Source organism: Mustela erminea, chromosome 20 (genome assembly GCF_009829155.1).
Source record: "Mustela erminea isolate mMusErm1 chromosome 20, mMusErm1.Pri, whole genome shotgun sequence".
Classification (NCBI taxonomy): domain Eukaryota; kingdom Metazoa; phylum Chordata; class Mammalia; order Carnivora; family Mustelidae; genus Mustela; species Mustela erminea.
Window position 1 is genome coordinate 38,965,165 of NC_045633.1, and position 22,766 is coordinate 38,987,930.

Genomic DNA, 22,766 nt, shown 5'->3' on the forward strand with positions numbered 1-22,766 from the left:
GATCTGCAAACAGCAGTACCGGCCGAAACAAAGGATCTGCAAACAGCCGTACCGGCCGGAACAGACACGTGCTCCCTGATCCGTTCTCTCCACCCATCCCGGATCCCTCTCTCTCCAGTTTCTTTGCCTCCTCCTTCTGTCGATCCCACTTCCTAAGCGGAGAGCGCAGCACTCTCGTGGCCCCGGACACCGTATGCGAGAACTGGACGGACGGATGCACGCATTGTGCCTGAAATCTGCTCCCAGGGCCTGGGGAGCTCTGGGCCACAAGAGCCCCTCTAAGTTCTGACAACGGTGCAGCCTCGGCAGACATCGGGTCCCCAGGCTGCTCACTTGCTAATGCAGCAGCGTGGGGACCCGGTGGGGGGGGGGGGTACGCAGGGGGCATCCCCGGGTGAATTTCCTGGAGGAAATGAGCGGCTCCCAGGCAGCTTGATGGATGGCCTCGCTCTGTCCACCTGACCTCCGGTGCTAGCACAGCGGGCCACGCCATCTGAGCCGCTGGGAAGACAGTGGTCCCAGCAGGGTGTTCTGGATAATGCGCATTGTGAGCGGCAGTGTCGTTTCCTTAAATCACACTGCTGTCACTCGGCAAGGCCATCTCTGACGCTCGAAGGCCCAACTTCCTCTCTTTATCTCACAGCCGAGGGAGATGCCAAATGCAACAATAAAACCACCGGCTTCTGAGAAAAGGAACCAGCCAGACAAGCCTGTATATACAGACCTAAACTGAGGCCGGAAGAAGCAAAGCAGAGGGAGGTCCACAGTCCCGGAGTTCCAGTTCCCAGCACAGAAAACCCGCTGTGGAGAGGGTTCTACCGTCAAACAGTGGGGACCGGGCAACGGGCAGCCCTGTCGGGGGTGTGCGAATGGCCACCAGCCAGCCCTGCACCACGGTCCTTTCTGGCCAAGAGATGGGAGTCTTGCAAGGAAGCGCGAGTGGGAAACGAGGTGGGGGCTGCCAGAGTGCCCAGAGCATTCCCTTCCCCCAGCCGAAGACCCCCGCCGGCTCATTTCCTCCAGGCCGATTACGGTCCACAAGGAAGCTGGACCGGATTTGCGGTTTCCTGGCTGGAGTCCTTGCTCATCTCCAGGCAGCTTCTGCACAATTAAGACACACTCATCATCGAAAGAGAGCACGGAGAAGTCGTCTCTCCAAATGACACTATCCAGGGGTCCCGGCCATTTTATTCCCGTTCACTGCCAGCAGGAGCCTGGCTAAATCTCCCCCACCACCACCACCCGCTTCTTAATACGCTGAGGTTACTGGGTCTGAGCCTCTCCCGGAGGACCCAGCCGGGCAGAGGCTGGGCCACAGGGGTTCCACCTGGGCAGGCTGTCCTCGGAGGCGGACCCCAGACCCCCTCATTTCTTCTCGGGTTAGAGAACTTGCACATTTTAAAAGGTAAAGATCATCATGACGCCAACCTCCATGTCTTCCAGGGACTCAGGAAACTCCACAAATCCAAGGACAGCTCAGAGGAGAGGGAGGAGGTCGCCACGAGCCTAGAGGGAGCACACGGAGTGGCAGGACTGGAGTTGGTTGGGAGTGAGAGGGAGCTCGTCTCTTAGGAGACCCTACCTCGCTGTTGGTTACAGCAAACCGTCCCCCAGCTGCCCCCACCCCTGCGTAGCTGGTGCAGAACAGGTAGATGTTCCTACGGCCTCCTTACCACCCCGAGGGGCCGGGGGGTGGGACACTGGGAGTGTGAACAAGCCGAAGTATAGAAAAACAGGGATGCGAAGTTGCATTACATGAGGTAGAACCATAAATACGTAGGTGTCTCTGTACTGGGTCCTGTATGCGGCGGGACTCAGGGACACATCTAAACGCCGGGAGAAAGTGGGACTAATGTTACTTTGCAAAAAAAAGAAAACCTGTTCCTATTTTTTTAAAAAGATTTTATTTATTTATTTGACAGAGAGAGCTCACAAGCAGGCAGAGAGGCAGGCAGAGAGAGAGGGAAGCAGGCTCCCCGCCGAGCAGAGAGCCCGATGCGGGGCTCGATCCCGGGACCCTGAGATCATGACCTGAGCCGAAGGCAGAGGCTTAACCCACCGAGCCACCGAGGCGCCCAAACCTGTTCCTATTTCGCATACGATCATCTCCCGGCCCACCTGGACCACAGCTCCCGCCACAGTGGTAATAAAACGAGAAGGAGGAGGCAGGGGGAGGAGGAAGAGGGAAAGGAAGAGGCAATCACTCCCTCGAAGGCACACTGCAGCGGTGGCATATCCCGCCCCAGGCGCCCTGCTGCTGCCGCACTGGCTCATGCTACTCCTACGTGCCCCCGCCCCTTTCCTCTGGCCTGTTCCGTGCGGCCCGCCTCTGCAGCTAAACCTTTCTTAACATTTCTTTCTCTTTTTTTCATACTTTTTCAAAGATTCTATTTACATATTTGAGAGAGAGCACAAGCAGGGGGAGAAGCAGGCTCCCCGCTGAGCAGGGAGCTCAACACGGGGCTCGACCCCAGGACCCCCGGACCATGACCTGCGCTGAAGGCGGACGCTTAACCGACTGAGCCCCCCGGGCACCCCCTTTCTTCACATTTCTAAGTCCATCCGAGGTTGCTCGTTGGACAAGCCCACCCCAGACTCTCCGACCGAAGCTGCCGCAGGTAACCCTGTAGCCCGAACGGCTCCAGCTTTGGGAAGTCACCGTTCCGGTACACTTGGAGCAATGTCCCCAGCTCCCTTCTTCCGCCACAGGAAGAACAGGCACTGTTAGGCTTATGAATCCCCTTGGATTCCTAAATTTTAGTCCTTGAAATAGAAGTCATCACACAGCAAAGGCTAAAAACAGAAACCACCAGTGTCCTATATGCCAAACGGGGACCCATTCCGGAGAATCGCCTAGACAGCAGTCAGGAGTGGTCCCACAGATGTCAGCCCCTGAGGGTTTCTGAGAACCGCCCGTCCCTCTTGATGTCTCCACATTGCCCAGGGACCCAGGAGTGTGTCTACACATACTCCTGATCCAACCAGTGTGTCGGAGTCCAGGCTCCAGAACCCGAATGTCCTGGACAGACCTCAGAAGGACATCTCAGATGCCTCTCTCCAGTGTTCCCAGACCTTCAGGAGGAGGAGAGAATCTGGAGAATCAGGGTGCTGATGGACATGTTCCTGGGTAAGTCTTATGTGTTCTTCGTGGCTGAAATCAGACATCACCTCATCCAGGAAGTCTTCGGTCACGCACAAGGTTAGGCTCCCATTCTCTGTGCCCTCAAAGCATCCTGCGCTTCCCACCTAGGCTTATCGCACTATCTTGTAAGTTCCCAGAGACTTCTCTGCTTCCCAAAACAAACCTGACTCTGTGCTTTTGAGCCCAGGGGCTGTGTCTCACTGGTCCCTCTGGAAGGCTGGCGCAGTGACCTCCTGTGTTTGCTAGTGGCCTGGACCCTCCTAAGCGTACATTTGAGTTTTAAGGCCTGGGTTGTGCCTATTTGCACCAAGATTAACACATTTCCACACACTCTCACCCTTAACTGCTGCCACTAGGGGAATGAGAAGTGGGAATTGAAAACAGACCTCTCCAAGGCCAAACCAATAGAAGAAGGTTTTGTAATGTCACAGTCAAGGTCGGGAAAGAGACAGACACTCTTCCAGCATAAGAGAGTTCAAAAATTATGCTAGCAGGAAGACATGACTCTTGTATGTAGATCACCGGAGTCTGTGGGCAGGAGATGAACACTGGCAGTATAACTGATTTGTTGCTTAAAGTAGTTTGGGACAATCATAGAGGAAAAGAAAAGAAAAAAAAACCAACAAGTTTCCTGCGCAGAGAAGGGTCCCCTGTGTTTTCTCCTCTGACTTCTAGGACCGAAGTCTCCGCCTCACTCTGAGTCCAGTAAAATGAATGGAGACTTTAATATAATGACGAGTGGGGACACCCCCCCGCCAAGGGACTCGTCCTAGCCCAGGAAAGGAAGAAAACGAAATGAAGCGAATGAATATTAAAAAACAAAAACAAACAACAACAAAAAAAAACAGGTCTAAGTGAGAGATCTGGTCAACCAGGAGGACCTCCAGGTGGGGGCCAACACCCTCAAGGTCTGGACAGGGAAGCCCCACGCTTGGTATGATGCGGGAGTTTGAGCTACTTAGTTTGAAGCCACAGTGGCTGACCCCCAACGCGTTACCACGGCCGCTCCATATAGTCTAGATTCCGTCACACGGACCTGGACTGAAGCACACACTCAACTTTCCTTGAGGTCACGTGTGAGTCGTACACGTGTGTACACACGTGAACAGGCACTTGCCTGGCAAAGGAAGAGAAAAGATTAGCCCTCCCTCCCCAGGTCAACCGTGGGCACCTAAGATACCTCGAGGGTCCCTGACAGGGAGGTAGGCGACATCGGAGGAAGGCACCCAGCCCCCAGGGAGCCCACAGTCCAGAGTGGGGGGCCGAGAGGTCATCAGGATTCTACACTGGGGTACAGAAAGTGCTATGTGGAGGTGCTGGCGTGCTTTGGGGACACGGGGAAAGGGCACCTTAGGGCTTAGGAAGGCTTTCTGGAGAAGGTGATATCTGCGTCGGGCTCAGACGATCAAGGAGAAGTTAGCCAGAAGCATGTCCCCAAAATACCTCACCCCACCCCCTAATGCTGGAGAACAGCTGCGAGCCTTCCCGTGGGTCCCAGACAAGGACGCCCGTGCAGAGTCACACACAACTCAGTGTGTCCGAGCCTGTCTGTCCCCCTCGTGGGGCCCCACAGCCGACAGCCCCCCGCGCTTACCTGTGTTCCCGGAGGCGGTCCCCAGTCCTTTCCCAGGGCTGCCTGAGCAGTCCCAGCGCCGTGAGCTGGGGTGAGGAGATGGGTAGGCGGCGTCCACACAGCCAGCCGCCGTGCCCCAGAGCCGGCCTGGCCTGGCCCCTTGGAGCCCGCCGAGGTCGTGCCAGACACGGGCTCGGCTGCCGGCTCAGACTGCAGGCGGGAGAAGCTGCGAGCATCCTGGAGCCCGGCCAGGCCTCTCCGGCGGCGGCAGGCAGGTGGAGGAGGAGCCGGAGAGAGCCTTGTAGCAACCCTAGAGCATCACGTTAACTCCCAAGGAGCCGAGACAGCAGCAGGCTGCCCACCACCCCCCAGGCCGCCGCAGACCCCTGCCCGGGCTGGGGGCGGGTGTGTGCCCCTCGCTGTAGTCCCCCAGACGTGCTCCTGATGAACTTGTGGCTGAGATCGGGGCCGGGCCCCCACCCAGCAGCACCCCCGGGCAGAGTCTGCTGCTGTGTCACCGACTCTTAGCTCACTCTAGGCTGTTCAAAAACATCATTTTTATTGAGGTGAAATTCACGTAACATAAAACAAATAATTGTAAAGTGAACACTCCAGTGGCGTTGAACACATCCGGGATGCTGCGGGGTCACCGCCTCCACCTGGCTGTGAGATAATGTCGTCGTCCCGAGAGGAAACCGGGCACCTGCGGAACACGTGAATTTCGTCCGCTCTGCTCCCGGCACCTGAACAACACAGTCTGCTCTGTCTCTGCAGACGCGTCTACTCTGGATACTTCACTTAAATGTTGTCCTAGGGTATGTGACCCTCTGGATCTGGTTTCCTTCACTCACCAGACTGTTTTCTAGGTTCATTCACATTGTTGCACGTAGTAGGGCCCTCATTCCTTCTTATGATCAAATAATATTCCATTGTATATATGCACCAAAATTTATCTTTTGTTGATGGACATTTGGGTTGCATCTACCTTTCGGCTCTTGCGAATAGCGCCGCTGTAAATATTTGCGCACTCGTTCGGGATACAGATCTAAGAGTGGAACTGCTCGGTCATGCAGTACTTGTAGGTTTAACCTAATTTAAACATATGTTTGATACGTTTTTCACAGCTGTTGAACCACTTTATATTCCTACCAGCAATATGTAGAGTTCCAGTATCTGCACATTCTCTCCAAAACATCTTTTTTTCCCCATAATAACCGTTTTTGTGGCTGTGAGGAGCTATCTCATTAGGCTTTTGACTTGCATTTCTTTAATGACTAATGATGTTGAACATCTTTTCATGTGTTTGTTGGCCATTTATATATCTTCTTTGGAGAAATGTCTATTCAGATCTCTTTACCATTTTTAAACTAGGTTGTGCTTTTGTTGTTGAGTTGTAAGAGTTCTTTGTATATTCTAGATACAAGACCCTGATCAGACATATGATATGATATATGAGTATTTTCTCCCATTTTGTAGGTTGTCTTTTCATTTATTTGATAATATTCTTTTTTTTGAAGACCTGGAGCACATTTTTAATTAAGTTTTTTATCTTTATTTCAGTATCGTTAACTTACTGTATTATACTGGTTTCAGGGGTATAATTCTATATATCACCCAGTGCTCATCATGAAAATTTTGATGAAGTACAATTTCTGTTTTGCTTTTGTTGCCTGTACTTTCTGTGTCATATCTAAAACTCCATTGCCAAATCTAAGGTCATGAATATTTGCCCCTTATGTTTTCTTCTGAGTCTTATGGTTTTAGTTCTGGGTTGGTTTTTTTTTTATATTTATTTATTTATTTGAAAGAGAGAGCATGTGGTGCATGCACACAGTGGGGAAGAACAGAAGGAGAAAGAGTCTTAAGCAGACTCTGCGTTGAGTGAGGACCCCAATGTGGGGCTCCATCTCATGACGCAGAGATCATGACCTGAGCCAAAACCAAGAGTCAGATGCTTAACTGACTGCACTACGCAGGTGCCCCTGGTTTTCGTTCTTACACTTAAGTCTTCGAACGATTTTGAGCTAATTTTTGTGTATGGTGTGAGGAAGGGGTCCAACCTCATTCTTTTTTAAGTAAATTTCCAATGATCTCAGCACGATTTGTTGAAAAGACTACTCTTTTCCCACTGAATGATTTTAACATCCTTTTCAAAATACATTGGCCATAGATGCATGGGTTTATTTCTGGGTCCTCTATTCTGTTCTACTGATACAGCTACCTATCCTGTCCTAATACCACACTGCTTTGATGACTGTAGCTTCATAATACGCTACAAAACCTCTTTCCTTAATCTTGTCTGAACTCAGTCAAGAAGAGGTGACCTGAATCAGTATTCCTTTTCCTAACTGGTTAACTCATAAGCAACCTCTTATTCTCAAATGTCCTTTGAAACTCTGGAATATGGGTCTAATTCTGAAGTCAGGGTAGAAGTAGTAGAGAGAGGGAAGTGGTAGAGTCGTGAGAAACACTGTAAAAATTCTCCCCTTGAGGGGGAGGATGGGCAAGATGGAGAAGGGGAGTGGGAGATACAGGCTTTCAGATATGGAATGAATAAATAACAGGGATAAAAGACACAGCATAGGGAGTACAGGCGATGATATTGTGCTACCATTGTATGGTCGGTCACAGATGGTAGCTACACTTGTGGTGAACATAGCATATTGTATAGACATGCCGAATCACTGTGTTGCACACTCGAAATTAATGTAACACTGCATGTCAACTGTCCCTCAATAACTAAATAGACAAACAAACAAAATCTCCCCCTTTTGTTCCACATTAAAAAGGAAGAACATAATGTAGCAAAAAGAATATGGCCATGAATGGGTTTCAAGCCCAACTCTGAAGTTATTAGTTATGTGGTGTTGGGCAACTTGCCTCTTTGGCCCTTGGTTTTCTTATGTGGAAAATGGGCTGTTACGAGAACTGGATACGTGCCATAATGCACAAAAAGCATTTGGCCCAGAGATTCTGCTCAAAAAATAGCACAGCATGGAAATGGGAGATGACCGTGGAAACATGGCGTATCCTGACTACTGCGAGGATAGAAGAGACATTAGTTTTTTTTACATGTCCTTATTTTCTTTTCTGTAAATGAGCTTCTTGATTAATTAATTTGTAAAACGTGTTATGTGGGATACCATAATTGAGTCCACAAGCAATGTTGCCAGAAGCTTAGTGAGCAGGGAAGGAGAATTCATTCCCAGAATGAGGGTCTGTTTCAATGATAACCAATCACTGTTCTCTCCCTGATGAAAGGGAACCAATATCATTAAGGATCCTACACTTCCGTTAAAGACACAGGCAAGACAGAGCTACAGGGTGTTCTAACTGCTCCCCAGAATTTCTTTTGTGTGAAACATCTCTGGATGTTCAGGTAAATCCCTAAGTGGAGGCAGATGTGTCTAATTGGACTCTGCTTTGGAGAGGGAGCCCACTGAGAGCCTGGAGACTTCAGGGCTGCGCCTGCACCCTTCCTGAAGGCTGAGTGGCTCTGCATCTCCTTTGCCAATGTGGAGTCCACACGGTCCCCTGCCTTTGTGGGTCAGTTGCTTCCAAAGCGTGGTTGTCCAGGGAGCATGTGACTGGCAAAGCCTTAGTTGCTTGCCTGCCTCCCGCTGCAGGGGTGTCTGGGGAAGCTTGTTCCTAGCTTTATGTTGGGGAGGCATTGACTCATCCCGTGGGGAATCCCTCCAGCACTGTGGGGTGGTCAAAAAAAGCGGAGTGTTAACAAGAACGACAGTTGTCCGCCGCTTGGGGTGTCCTAGCAAAGCCCCATAGAGTCTTGGTAAACAGAGTATTGCCCTTCTCCCAATCCCACCACAATGAAGGCAAGAGAAAGACAGAACAGGACATGACCGTGCTGCCCTCCCCACCCCTATCAACCCTAGTCACAGAAGCCTTCCCACTTGCCATCTGAGCCTGGCATTTACCAGACGCTACATCCTTGTTGAACGGAAGAATGCGTCCAGGTACCGTATCTGGAGTATTTGGGATTGAGCCCCCCGACTCCACATGCTCTCAAATCACAGTCTTCCTGCTCTGATCTGCCCCCAACCCATGGGCCAGACATGAAAGACGGACCTTTTGCCCTGTTTCCAGTTTTTCACTGGAGTGTAGGTCCCTGAAGCCCGAAAACCCTCATTAACCCTCCCACAAGTGGCAGGTTCTGCTGCCCAAGTCCCTGGTTGTTGTCCAGCTGTTGGCTTGAGTTCTGCCTTCAACAGATTTGCATCTGGCAGCACATGGGGAAAGATGCTGCTACTAGTCTGACTTTGATCTTACTGGTGTCAGGGAGCCCTCCCCTCTGTCCCATGCACAGGGCCCGTGTCCATGCTGGCCCAACCGTGATTAGCCGAATCAGCTCCCAGGTCCATTGACCAGAGCTGCCGAGCTCCCAAGATGCCGCTCAGACTTGCAGTGCTCTCCGCTAATCTTCAAAGTAATTTTTCCCACTACTTAAGGTGCTCCCTCATCCGTTTTCAGCTGAGTAACCCAGGGCTGAAATCGAAAAAATGATTCCCCGCTTTCCAGTTTTATTACTCACTCCTTCATGGGGATTTTTGGCTGAAACGCTGAGGTCAAATGTTAATAACATGGTTTTCACGCAAATATAGAATGAACACACATCAAAGATTTATTCAACTTACTAATGAGAGAATCAGAAGTTTGGGTAAAGCTGATTCAAAAAGCATTTGAGGGGGCCACCTGGGTGGCTCAGTGGGTTGAGCCTCTGCCTTCGGCTCAGGTCATGATCTCGGGGTCCTGGGATCGAGCTCCACATCGGGCTTCCTGCTCAGCAGGGAGCCTGCTTCCTCCTCTCTCTCTGCCTGCTTCTCTGCCTACTTGTGATCTCTGTCTGTTAAAAAAATAAATAAATAAAATCTTTAAAAAAAAAAAAAAAAGCATTTGAGGAACGGGGTATTTCTAGGTTTTTGAAAAAAGCATGTTAGAATAAAGTTGTGAGGTTAGATACAAAACTGGTTAATGTCTTGATAGGGTGGTAAAGCACTTGGAGTTATCTTTTCTGCCAGACAGAAATCAATTGCATCCCCACCAGTTAAAAAAAAAAAAAATTATCGAGTTAACATGTAACTCCACAGTGTCTGGGCTTTTAATCAATGATGAATAGTGAGTCAAACAAAGGTACATTCCCCTATAATTAAATAATGCTTTGGGGCCTGTTCAACAATACCCCTGTGTGACATTGAAAGAAGATGTTGTTCTTTCTTTGCCTTAGTTCCAAGATTTAGATGTTTTTCTGAACTCTGTGTATTGGTTGTAAAGATCTCCCTGGAACCTGGGAAAACGAGGCTCTCAGGGAAATGTCTTCAAACAGACCTGCGATGTTCAAAATCTCACAATGACCCCATGTACTCTCGTCCAGACCCCGGAGCACAATGGACTCTTCTATCCTGACTTGGCCGGAGCTTCATTATTCCCTCAGTCTGAAGCACTCTTCCCTTACTTGCTCATCTGGGATTCTCCTGTGCTTACTTCATGATCTGCTGCGAAAGGTACTTGTTCCAAGTGCCCTTTCCGGACTCTCCCAGACCTGGGGGATCTAACCCTCCCAGTACGGTGTCTGTAGTGGTGAATTCTGACAACACTACAATTACTGGGTTCTTCGCATATGCCTGTGTTCATTCTAAATCATTTATTGATTGCTTGACCTTATCTAATTTAGACCTTTTCATAAAAAGGTTGAACAAAACACAGCTTTGTCCCATTTTCCAAATAAGCATCACACAGCTGGAAAGTGGTTGAGACAACCCACGAACACGGTTCTTTCAGATGCATAACTGCATTCCTCTGCTCTAGAATGTTTTATTTTCCGCACTGCTCGAGCACATCTTCATGAGTTCCCTGAGGAAATGGGTTTTGTGGCACATGTCCCCGGTGCAGAATGCCCAAGATTATTTGAAAATTGAACGAACTTGGCTCCGCAAAGAAATATGAAGACGTAGAGGAAGAAGGTCTACTGTGGATGCGGCTGAGAGCTCCTGGGAGTTCTGGAGCGACTTCGGCTGGCAAAGCCCAGCCCTCGGACAAAGTGTACTGGTGTGAGTCACCTCTTGAGTGAGAGACAGTGGATTTCTCCTGGGCTCGCCACACATCTCACCTGAGCCTGCCAGCACTCTGGAGGCTTGCACAACCAACCCCTTCAGCCTTCAAATGTTAGCATCCTGTAACATTCAGACTTGCTTTTCCACTTCTCTTCAGACTATATACTCATTCATTCATTCATTCATTCATTCCACCCAAACCTGCTGAACACTTACCATGTGCCAGATTAGGTGCTGGAGGTGGAGAAAGTAAGCAAATCACACAGAGGCAGTCTTCTGCTGGAGATTATGTTCCGCTGTGGGGACAAAGCAACCAACTGCAGAAGTGTATGCAGAATGATGAAATTACAGGTGGAATAAGTGCTGCAAAGAAAAGGTGAGTCCTGAGAGCATGTGAGAGAAAGGATCCATTGAGCTGAGACCCGAGGGCAGAATTGTATCAAAAGAAGCAAAGAACAAGTTGGGGATGGGGGTTAAGGAAGAGACAAGTGTAGCAACCAGTTCACAGAGGAGTTAGGAAAGACCTAACTGATGTTCCTAGAGATCGTCACCGGCCTCTCTTGTTTAGCACCTTGCCAAGGATCACCTCTGTGTCTGCCGGCTCCTCCCAGGACAACGGGTCCTTCTTCTCCAAATCGTCCTCTATGCGATCTGCCTATTACTGTTGGATTCACGTAGCATTTTTCGTACATCCTTACCTCACCCATTAATCTCTAAGCTCTGTGAAGGCAGGAATCACGTAGCATTCATCTGTACATCCTCAGGATCTAACACATTGCCTGGAAGACAACAGGCAAGTGATGAATGAATGAATGAATGATGAATGAATGGTTGAACGAACGAGAGCATGAGCCTGGGACATCTGTAATCAGTACATGCCGTAAGCCGCCCCGCCATTCTGAGCAGATTTATTTCGTTGAGAGTATGAAGCCCAGAGGAAGTCCCTAACACCCCAAAGCCTAGTAAGGGTGTCTGTCTGCTTGTTTTTTTAAATACTGCCCCACCACTGACTCTTCCTGACCACTGTAGTATCCGGACACACTGGTATGCAGGGATAAATTGTGAGCGTATCGAAAGTATTTGGGAGGCAAAAGTGAAATCAACATTTACAAATAACCTCATTAAAATAATAAATTACAGGGTGTATATTATAGTTTTAGTTTGCTTGTCCCTAAAGACCAACGTATGATGTCTTCCTCACGAGGTTACTCGCCATCCCTACAAGTTCTTGGTGAAGTATAGGTTCATATATTTTACCTATTTTAATTGGTTGTTTGTTTCCTTTTTATTGAGCTTTGAAAGTTCTTTATATATTTTGGATACAAAATTTGTATAACACACATACCTCGCAAATATTTTATCCCACAAATACATTTCTGTGCCTTGTCTTTTCATTCTCTGAACAGTGTCTTACAGACAAATTAATTCTTAAAATTTTGATGAACTTAAAATAAAGTAAAATAAAATATTGATGAACTCTATCATTCGTACTTGTATGGATCAAGATTTTGTTTAATACATTTTGCCTCTATGAAAAATCACTTTCATTTAGCATAAAGTCTTGTTTTAGTTAGCATAATGTCTTCCGGGTCCACCCATGTTGTTGTAAATGGTAAGATTTTCTTCTTTTTTAAGGCTGAAGAATATTCATTCCATTGTATGTGTATATCACATTTTCTCCATCCGTCTTTCTATCAGTGAACATTTGATTCCATGAGGTATCTGAAATACATGAGCTATGAGGTATGAGGTATACGAGGTATCTGAAATGGTCAAACATACATTGGTGCTCCTGGGGAATGAGGGGAGGGAGAAATGGGGACTTCCGGTTCAATGGGTATAAGTTATACAAGATGAGTAAGTTCTAGAGATCTTCGTTACAACATGGTACCTATAGGTAAGACAATGTTGTGACTTAAAATTTCTTAAGAGCGTAGATCTCATGTTAAGTGTTCTTACCCCACACACCCCAAAAACAAGCAACAGGACACAAGGAAATTTTTGGAGGTAATGAATATGTTTATTACTTTAATGGTGGTAATGATGCCATGGGCGTACACATACGTTCAAACTCATCAAACTGTATGTACGTAGAATCTCTGTCAATTTTATTGATCTTATTAAAGAGCTACATTTTTATTTCATTGATATTCAGAGAATATTGATATTCTCTGAATATCCATGTTTTTTATTTTCTATTTTTTCTATTTTTTATTTATACTGATTTTTTTTTAATTCCGATCATTTTCTTTTCTTTTAATTTGCTTTGGGTTAATTTTGCTCTTTATTTTCTAGAGCACTAAAAATAGAAGCTGGGGTTATTGGTTTAAGACCTTTCTTTTTCTCTAATGTGTTATACATGTTCCTGTAAGTACTGCTTGAATGGCATCCCACAAATTTTGATATGTTGTATTTTTATTGTCATTCCACTCAAAATGCTCTCAAATTTCATTTTTTATTTCTTCTTTGACCCATGATTCATTTAAAAGTGTGTTATTGATTCTAAGCAAAATAAGTCAGCCTGAGAAAGGCAAATACCATATGATTTCACTCGTATGTGGAATTTAAGAAATAAAACAAATAAAGGGCAAAAAAATAAGAGACAGAGACAGAGAGACACAAAGCAAGATACAGGCTCTTAACTATAGAGAACAATTGACGGTTACTAGAAGGTAAAAGGGGTGGGAGGATGGGTTAAATAGGTGACGGAGGGGGACGCATGGGTGTCTCAGTCTGTTAAAATAGGTGATGGGGATTAAGGAGTGTAAATGTGATGAACACCAGGTGTTGTATGGAAGTGCTGAATCACTATATTGTATGCCTGAAACTAATACTACACTGTATGTCAACTAACTGGAATTAAAATAAAAACTTTGGGGACTCTGGGTGTCTCAGTCAATTGAGTGTCCAACTCTTGATTGCCACTTGGATTGTGACCTTGGGGTTATGGGATTGAACCCCACGTGGGGTTCATGCTCAGTGGCGAGTCTACTTCCTCCCCTCCCTCTTCCTAAGCCTCTTCCCCCTCAAATAAATAAATCTTAAAAATAAATAAAATTAAAAATTAAAAAATTTAAAATGTGCTGCTTGGTTTCCAAATATTTGGAGACTTTTAAAAGCTCTTTCTGTTATTGATTTAGAATTTAATTTGATTTCTAATTTAATTCCATTGCAGTCATAAAACAAACTTCTATTGAGAAATTGAAATTTACTGAGACTCCATATGTTCCTTAAAAGCCATATAGATCAACCTGGTGGACAGTGTTGTTTAAATCTTCTATGTCTTTACTGACTTTCTGTCTAATTTTTTTCAAGTATTAATTTAGGTGTACTGGAACCTTCCATTATAATTTGGATTTGTCTATTTGCAGTTCTATCAGTTTTTGCTCCAGATATTTTAAATCTTTGTTATTGTAGCATAAATACTTAAAATCATTATATCCTCTTGATGAATCAATCTACATAATATTTCATTATTATGAAATCAATACTTTTTAAATCACTGTGAATATTCTTTGCTCTGAAATCTACTTTGTCTTATATCACTATTGCCAATCCAGTTTCTCTGCCTTTTTATGGGATGTTTAGACCATTTATGTTTAGTATGATTCCCCTTATGGTTAGATTTAAGTCCATCTTCTTGGTATTTGTTTTTTATTCCTTCTATTTGTTCTTTGGTCACTTTTCCCTTTTTTCCCTATCTTCTTGTGTGTTGAGTGAATATTTTTTGCATAATTCCATTTTATCCCCTTTGTTGGCTTTGTTTTGTTATTTTAGTAGTTGCTTTGAGGTTTACAGAATACATTTTTAACTTATGACAGCCTACCTTTAAGTGATACCTGCTAATTCACACACAATGTAAGAATATTATAAGACATATTCTTCCACCTCTTCACTCCCAAACTTTGTGCTACTGTTGTCATACACTTTACTTTCCCATGTTCTAAATCAAATGTTCCATTATTATTTTTGTTTAAAGTCAATATATTTTAAATAAGTTTAAATAACAAAGGAAAATATTGTATATGTATTCAATAGTGTCATTTCCAGTTTTCTTCATTTCTTTATGTAGGTTTATATTTCCATCCAGTATCATTTCCCATCTGCCTAAGAGATTTAGTTTAAACATTTCATATATTGGAAATCTGCTGGGCATTAATTTCTTCATTTTTTTTAATATTTAAAGAACTCTTTCTTTAGATATTTTGTTTCTAGGGTGAAATGTATTTTTTGTTTGTTTTTTTTACTCTTTTAGTATTTTAGAAATGTTATTCCACTATCCTCTCACATCCTTTGTTCCTAACAAGAAATCCATTGTCATCTTTATCTTGTTCTTTTATATATAACATGTCTTTTCACTCTGACTGCTTTGATGATTTTCTCTTTATCACTGGTTTTGAGTAGTTTGCGTGTGACATGCCTGTGTGTGTGTGTGTGTGTGTGTGTGTGAGGCTAAGTTTCTTGTGCTTCTTGCATCTATGAGTTTATATTTTTATCAAATTGAGAGATTTTCAGTCATTATTTTTTCAAATATTTTTCTGCTTTGCGAAGAAGTCTGAAGTTCTTTGTCATGGACTCAAGTTACACATTTATTGGTAACACATTTGTAAGTTTCTTGGAGTTATCCCAACGGCTCACTGAGGCTCTGCTCTTTCTTTTCTCTCTGTGGTTTATTTTGGACAATTTCTAGTGCTATAACTTTGAGTCTCTAAAAAGTCACTTTTATTCTGAAATGACTAATTTGCCATTAATTTCATCCAGTAAATACTTCATCCAAGATATTGTGGATTTTATTTTTACAAGTTTGATTTAGGACTTTTTAAAATAAATATCTCCCATGTCTCCACTTAACTTTGGGAACATATGGAATATCATTCACAATAGTTGCCTCATTATCAATCATATCTGCTAATTCCAACATCTTTGTAAACTCTGTGTTGGTTTCGATTATTGATTTTTCTTCTCATTATGGGCCATATGCCTGGCATGCATGCCTGGTAATTTTTTATTGGATACCAGACAGTGGTATCCAATAAATATCTTTTGAATTTTGCCTTGTTGGTTGATGGCTATTTTTTAAATTATTATAAATGTTCGCAAGGTGTTTTTATGAAATAGCTGTTTCCTAACAGTTCTATATGTTTGGGTCTTTAGCTATTCTATTGAGGAAAAACCCTTTGGGTACCCCACCCAAAGTCCATGAATTATGAGTTTTTCTACTCTGGCTGGTAGGAATAAGCTCTATTCCCAGCCTGTGTGAGTGTCAAACATTGTTACCTCTCATCCTTCCAAATGGTTCTCTTGAGTAGTTTTCTCACACGCAAGCACTCATCAGTATTCAGCTCAAAACTTAGGGGTTGCCCTCTGCAGATCACAGGTCTCCTCTGTATGGCTTCTCCTTCCTGCTTCTGAGGCCTTTGACTTCTAGCCTCCTTCATCGCCTAGACTGTCAGCCATCGCTTCTCAACTGAGGAAGTCTGCCAGGCCCTGCCTGGGTTTACCCTCCCTGCAGCACTATCTGGGTATTCTCTCAAAGGAGTAAACTGGGAGTAAATTGTAAGGCTCACCTCTTTTTTGTTTTTTTCATCTCTTTGGGAGAACTGTCATTTTTAGTCTGATGTCCAATGTCTTAAAGTGTTTTTATGTAGTTCGTTTTTAGTTTATTTAAGACTGGATAGTAAATCTGGCACCTGTCACTCCACCTTGACCAGAAGTGAAAGTCCTATAGTTTCCTAAGCAAGAGAGAAAAGGGCAGTCTCTTATACCCAGTCTGCAAGACAGGCACATAACCCTCAGCCTCTCTGACCCAGGTCACCATTTCTGATGTACCATTAATAGTTGTGACCATGAATCATCATAGAATTTATTTTTAAAATTTTCACTATTTTAATTAAAACACTTTTTTCAAATCTATACATAAATCTTATTTAAAAATAAGGAGTTCAAGAAAATTTAAGTTGTGCTGTCTATGTACAAACTGTGGTAAGCTAAGTTGATCCACGGTCATTTTGCTTAATTTAAAGGTTAACTTGTATTGGACCAAATGTAGATACAATAACAATAATAACAATGCAATGGATATAATATAGATATATTAACAATGGAATTCTCAACAAAGATGCTGTAGTAATAACATGTAAATCTGTAAATCATCTGTACTATACCCTTTTTTACTATGGTAATATTTATTTATGCTGTGATTTTTTAAAAAAAGCAATTTAATGTTTTTAAATTTTTATTACCGCCATTTATTTTTCTTTCATGTCCTTTCATTCATCCATTCGTAACAAATATTCATTGATTACCTACCATGTACTATGCTAGTAGATTTTCTTATGAAACACCAAAATTAATTATTTTATTAGCTACTTTAACTACAAAGTTAAAAAATACATCTAGACCAAAATTTAGCTTGCTTCTCTAAAAAACTTTAAAGGGCTCAGAATTCAGGGACATTCCTGGGAATGCGGTGCACAGGTACACATCGTGCAACACGTGTGTGTCACACTTACGTGTAATCATCACAGAGGCGGATGTGTCTCTATCTGCTCTCCGATGTGGGTCAGGAATGGACCGATATCTGCGGGGGTTGACAAGCTAAAAAGAAGAGTCTGAAAAAAGGAAAGATGAGTAGGGACCAGGTGAGGATCAAAACGGGAAGTTATAAAGGTTTGACAGGTATGACAAAGATGGGAAAGAAGTTCCTTCTGGGCTTTGAGACCAGGAAAGAAAATTCCCCTGTTGGGAGATTAAAAAGTAGCGATCCAGTGATTAGGGAAGTTGGAGCCTGAGTTCAAGGACAAGTACCTTGGAAGTTGCTAGAGGTTAAAGGGCTTAAGGATCCCTTCCTCTTTGCTCCAGGATTCCAGCAGGTAAGAGAATGCACACAAGGGGAGCCCAGTAGATGACAAGGAATAATTCTTATTGATGGTCAGATAGTACCTAAGGATCTCCAGGAACAGAGCTTTCTGCTAAACTCTGCTGCTGTACATGTGCCTTGGACCAGAGTCCTTGGTGGGTCTCCGCTTAACACTGTCAGTGTCGTGGAGGCCCACAGGCCTGCGTCACCTATCCAGTTACTGCTCAAAACTCGCCACCGTTCTGACCCAGGAGGGCTTACTCATGGGGACAGGAGGCTGAGGCAGATGGTCCCGATAGGTGTGGCGGACACTTTCTTTGCTTCCGAAACGCAGTGACTCAGCTCCTGATGATGTGGACCAAGGACTATTGGGTTCTGGGAGTACCTCAGCCACCACCTGCCCAAGTAAGAAGCAAGTACGTGGTGGGAATGGGTGTGGAGGTTGTCGCCTCCGTGGTCCTCCTACAGGATGCAGACCAAAGGGCGTCCCTCTTTTGGAAACACGCAGGGAAAAAAGAAAAATCATTCTCCCTTTACCAAAAACAATCATCACAGCTTCTCTCACTTTAATGCAAGACATCGTGTGGTCCCAGCCCTTCCTGGGGCTCTGATTTCTGACACAATCTGTAAAGATTCACAGCGGATGTAAGAAAGCAGAGTTTGGAGCTCTTTATTTTTGCTCACATTTTCCTTATAAGACTTTCCTCACAGCGTAAGCCTGATGTCCTGTGAAGGGTGAGGAATCAGAGCGGGGGCCGTGAATCTCGAGGAAGAGTCTCTCTCTTAAGGCAGCTCAATCCCGTCAAGGGGGCCCCCGGCCCCGCTGCAGAACTAAATGCTGCTTTTTGGCTGTTTGCCTCAAGGGAACCTCTTGAAAGAGCCCTTATTTGATGGTCCTGAAAACTGGACAGAACAAAAAGACAGCGGGGAGGGGTTGGGTGAGAAGAGTATGTTCTAGGAGTCCATGAGGAGTGGGGAAGGGGTGTGAGGGGAGGTGCCCTGTCCAGGGAAAGATCCGTGCTGCAGCCCCAGCCTGCAAGCCCCTGACAGGCTCCATCATCGTGCGGTCCGGCTGCGTTCCCCGCAGAGTCCCCGCACAGACCTGTCCTCAGCACCCCATTGCGGGGCTGCCGGAGGTGTCCTCCTCTGTCCTCGGTGCCCACCACAGGTCTGAGGGAGCCCCTGCCGGCAACTCACAGGCAGCCGGGCCTCCTGGCTCCTAGCCACAGCTCTCCGCACAGCCCAGTGGAGATCAACCCCCACACAGGTAACTCGCTTCTGAGTCTTTGCTTTCTTGGGCAAAGGATTGCAAGTAAATCTTCAAGAGATTAGGAACTGAGGAAAGACTGAAAAAGAGAGCCTGGCTTCTCCCTGCCAAGCAGAAAAAGACCTTCCGTATTGGTAGAGTGCGCTGGGGTCCTCCAGAAAGGGACCCTGTCTACAGGGTGAAGTTCTGCCTAGATCCAGTCCCCGAGAGGGCCGGAGGGTTGGGAGTCTGGCGGTTAGGAGGCCTCCAGAAAACACAGTAGGACTGCGATCATGCACAATAGAACAAAACAGAGGTCACGAAGACAAAAACAGAAACAAACAAACAAAGAACCTGCGACAAAATAGTGCACAACGTCAGGAGGGAAGGTTACAGAGCACAAGGACCCTGGAGTCAGCTCGATGGGATTTTAATGAATCTCAGCTCCGTGGCTTCCTGGCTGGGCTGCCTTGGGCACGTTGCCCCACTTCTCTGAAATTGTTTCTTTCTCGGCTCTAGGACATAATCGCACACATCTCAGAGACTGTTTGTGAAAATTGCATTACGTAATGTATGCTATTACACAGCAGAATGCTTAGTGCTTAAAATAATGCTCAAAAATTGGAAACTATTGACTAATGTGGCTTTCTAAGTGGTGAGACTACGGGTAACTTTCTCTCTCCATTTTTTGTATCATCCCCATTTCGTACAATGATATGTATCGCACATGCTGAATCACAGCCTGGCAGCCGGACAGCAGCTCCTTCTACCCAGGCTCATTCAGCGAGGCTTCGCACAAGGGTCTTCAGGTCTGCGGAGGGCAAACCAGGCCTCCTTCTGCGAGGGGGGCCTCTGCTCTCTGCAGAGCTGGCGGCAGTGGGGAGGGACTGGGATCACGGGAACTGGAGGAGAAGAAAGAACAGCCACCACGATGGCTGCATTGTTTTCTTCCTGCTACACGACCAGAGGCCCTGAGGGAACAAGAAGCATCATTTTCATGCAAGTAGAACACATCAGCATGTCCTTTCGGGCAATATGTCACTTAAGATGCTATGAGTTACATTTCTTTCCTGAAGATATCATATAGTGGGGAGAATTGTACCTTGACTAAGATATGAGGCGAACCCTAGAGGCCAAGCAAGAGGCTCAAGCTGTCAAAGGCAGCTCCTCCAGGGCCCCGTCACGTTCCCAGCCTCACCCCTCTTGGCAGGTGCAAACGGTCGGGTACCCAGCCCAGTAATAGCCGCTAAAACCACTGTGGTCACCGTGATCACAGGAACCGCTGGTTTTCCAATGATGACTGTTGCAAACCGCAGAGACAGCAGACGGGAAAGAGACAGCAGAGGTTTACCCCCTCTCTGTTAGTCTTCAACACTTGGACTGCACCTGTTCCCGAAGCGGTAAAGCAGCAAGTCCCAGAATTTAAAACTGAGAACAACCTGACCATTCTAAGCCTCAATTCTGATATGAAGTCCAATGTACTGACATACCCAAGGTCAGAAAGGACTCAGGGTCAGTCTGATCTTGGTCAGTCAACCACATGGCTGGAACTAGAGGCCAAACCTCTAATTCTCAGCGGGTGATGCTTCTTCTAAAGACGGATTAGGCTTTCTCCCCAATCGCTGAGATCGCTGGTTCCAGAGAGCACCACCTTCTTGGAAGTGCTTACTAGAGGAGCTGCCGTGCAAACTGGCAGAAGGCCCCTCTTTGATAGAAGTCGAGTGAGCATTAGAAGCAAAGCCCTGGCGCCTTTGTTGTCCTGGGGTTGCTGTTTCTTGTGGTCACAAACACTGTTAGACCCCTAGTTAAAGCCAACAGGGCAAGGGCACCAGGCCAGCCTCCAGGTCAACCCCTGTGGCTCCAGCGGTGGGACTGGTGATCAGAATGAGAGCCCTGCCTCTCATTCCGACGGGTCATTGTCCGTGAACAGAGGCACCCCTCCCAGCACCACGGCCACAGTCAGAAAACAGACCAGCCGCCAAGCATCGAAGAGTCGTGTTTGTACATGGGTCCCCCACCCCCGACACATGCCATCCAGGATGTACGGGTGACGGCATGTTCCGTCCTTGGGAGGTCATTACCTCCATCACAGAGGGAGACGAAACCTGGAGGGTAATAGGATGAATGTAAAATTCTGGTTGAACATTATTCATTCTCTTTTACGCTTTTAGAATTCATACACCCTACAATTCAGCCATTGAAAGCATGCGGCTCAACGGTTTTTAGTATGTTCAAAGAGTTTTGCAAGCATCACCTCAACTTAATTTTCAAGTATTTTGATCACACCCCCAATCAGATCCCCCCCTTAGATGTAATCCCTCATTGCGCCATCTCCCCCAGCCCCAGGCTAATCTATTTTCTATCTCTATAGATTTGCCTACTTTGGACACATCCTAGAAATGGAATCCTGTATCCTGTGGTCCTTTGTGACTGGCCTCTTTTACTTAGTAATCACGTTTCAAGGTTCATCCGTGCTGCAGATTAATTCTCCTTTTCTAGTCCTTGCCTTATCCTTTCCAGATCTTCAAGTGTCTTGTGGGCTACCCTCAAACACTTTGGTTATTATTGAAATGAGAATGAAAATAAATTCTATGTATCCAAGCTTTTAGTGCGCTAATGGAGGTAGCATTGTATCATTACCAGGATGAGGTCAATTAATTTGCATATCTCTATGTGCAACCACTGGATTCATCAGCTTCAGGCGTGCTGAGCTGTGTTTTGCCCTTGTAGTTTTCTGGTCGTATATAAATCTAGGGTTTATTGCAAGAAGCAATTATCCCCCAAATAACAGAACCATAAAACTTGGGGAGATTACCTATTTCAACGGATGAATTGTCAGGCCTCTCAGGGATGCACTACACTGCCCTCTGCTGAGGAATGTGCCAGCAAGACTGAAGCAGAAGAACGTGAGGCGACACCCGAGGTCCAGAGAATGTTTCTGACAGACTCACCTTTATTTGTTCATTATTCAGAGAACATTTAAAGGTCACCCACACTGCGGCAGGCACTATGCTGGTGGGAATACAAACACAGGGCGAGGATTCTCGTCTTTCAGGAGCTCCTTGTCAGAGGAGAAGGTCTTTCACTCGCATGCTGGCACTCCTGCTCAGCACAACCTTCCCAACCTCAGATGTGCTGGACCTAGACGGTGCTGAGAGCCCTTGTCTCTGGTGCGTGAAGACGAGGGATAAAATGTAAAAATAGCATAGACTGTCCTCTGTACTTAAGAGTCTGTTTTTCTGTTTCTTGTTTTTCTTTTTTTTTTTTAATTCCACACATAAGTGAAATCATGTGATATTTGTCTTTCTCTATGTGTCTTCTTTTACTCAACATTATACCCTCTGGGTCCATCCACGTTGCTGCAAATGGCAAGATCTCATTCTTTTTTATGGCTGAGTAATATTCCATTGTGTAAATACCACATCTTTGTTGGCCGTTCACCTGTGGACGGATAGTTGGGTTTCTTCTGTATCCTGATTATTGTAAATAATGCTGCAATAAACATAGAGGTACATATATCTTTTTGAATTAGTGTTTTAGTTTTCTTTGGAGAAATACCCAGTAGTGGAATTACTAGATCATATGGTAATTTTGTTTGTTTGAGAAAACCCCATACTGTTTTCCACAGGGGCTGTCTCACATACAGAGACCAAACTGGTGGTGGCCAGAGGGAAGGTAGCGCAGGGATGAGGGAAACAGATAAAGGAGATGAAGAGCGCTTTTTGGGGTGAGCACTGAGTAATGAATACAATTGCCAAATCATTATATCATACGCCTAAAACAAATATGACACTGTATGTTAATTATACCTCAGTTAAAAATAAATCAAATAAGTAAAGAAATAAAAAAATGAAAAAATAAAAAATAAATAAAAATGA

General features: G+C 45.4%; 1 protein-coding gene across 2 annotated transcripts in view; it reads right to left on the minus strand.

Moving 5' to 3' along the window:
• The window catches only part of CALN1 (calneuron 1), a 492,584-nt gene extending 487,680 nt beyond the window's left edge, over nucleotides 1-4,904 (minus strand). Inside the window, exon 1 of one of the 2 annotated variants that reach the window (XM_032328188.1) lies at nucleotides 4,737-4,904. The gene's annotated coding sequence lies outside the window, so the exon portion shown is untranslated. The remainder of the gene's footprint in view (nucleotides 1-4,736) is intronic. The other variant, XM_032328183.1, reaches the window with a different exon arrangement.
• Between the last annotated feature and the right edge of the window lie 17,862 nt (nucleotides 4,905-22,766).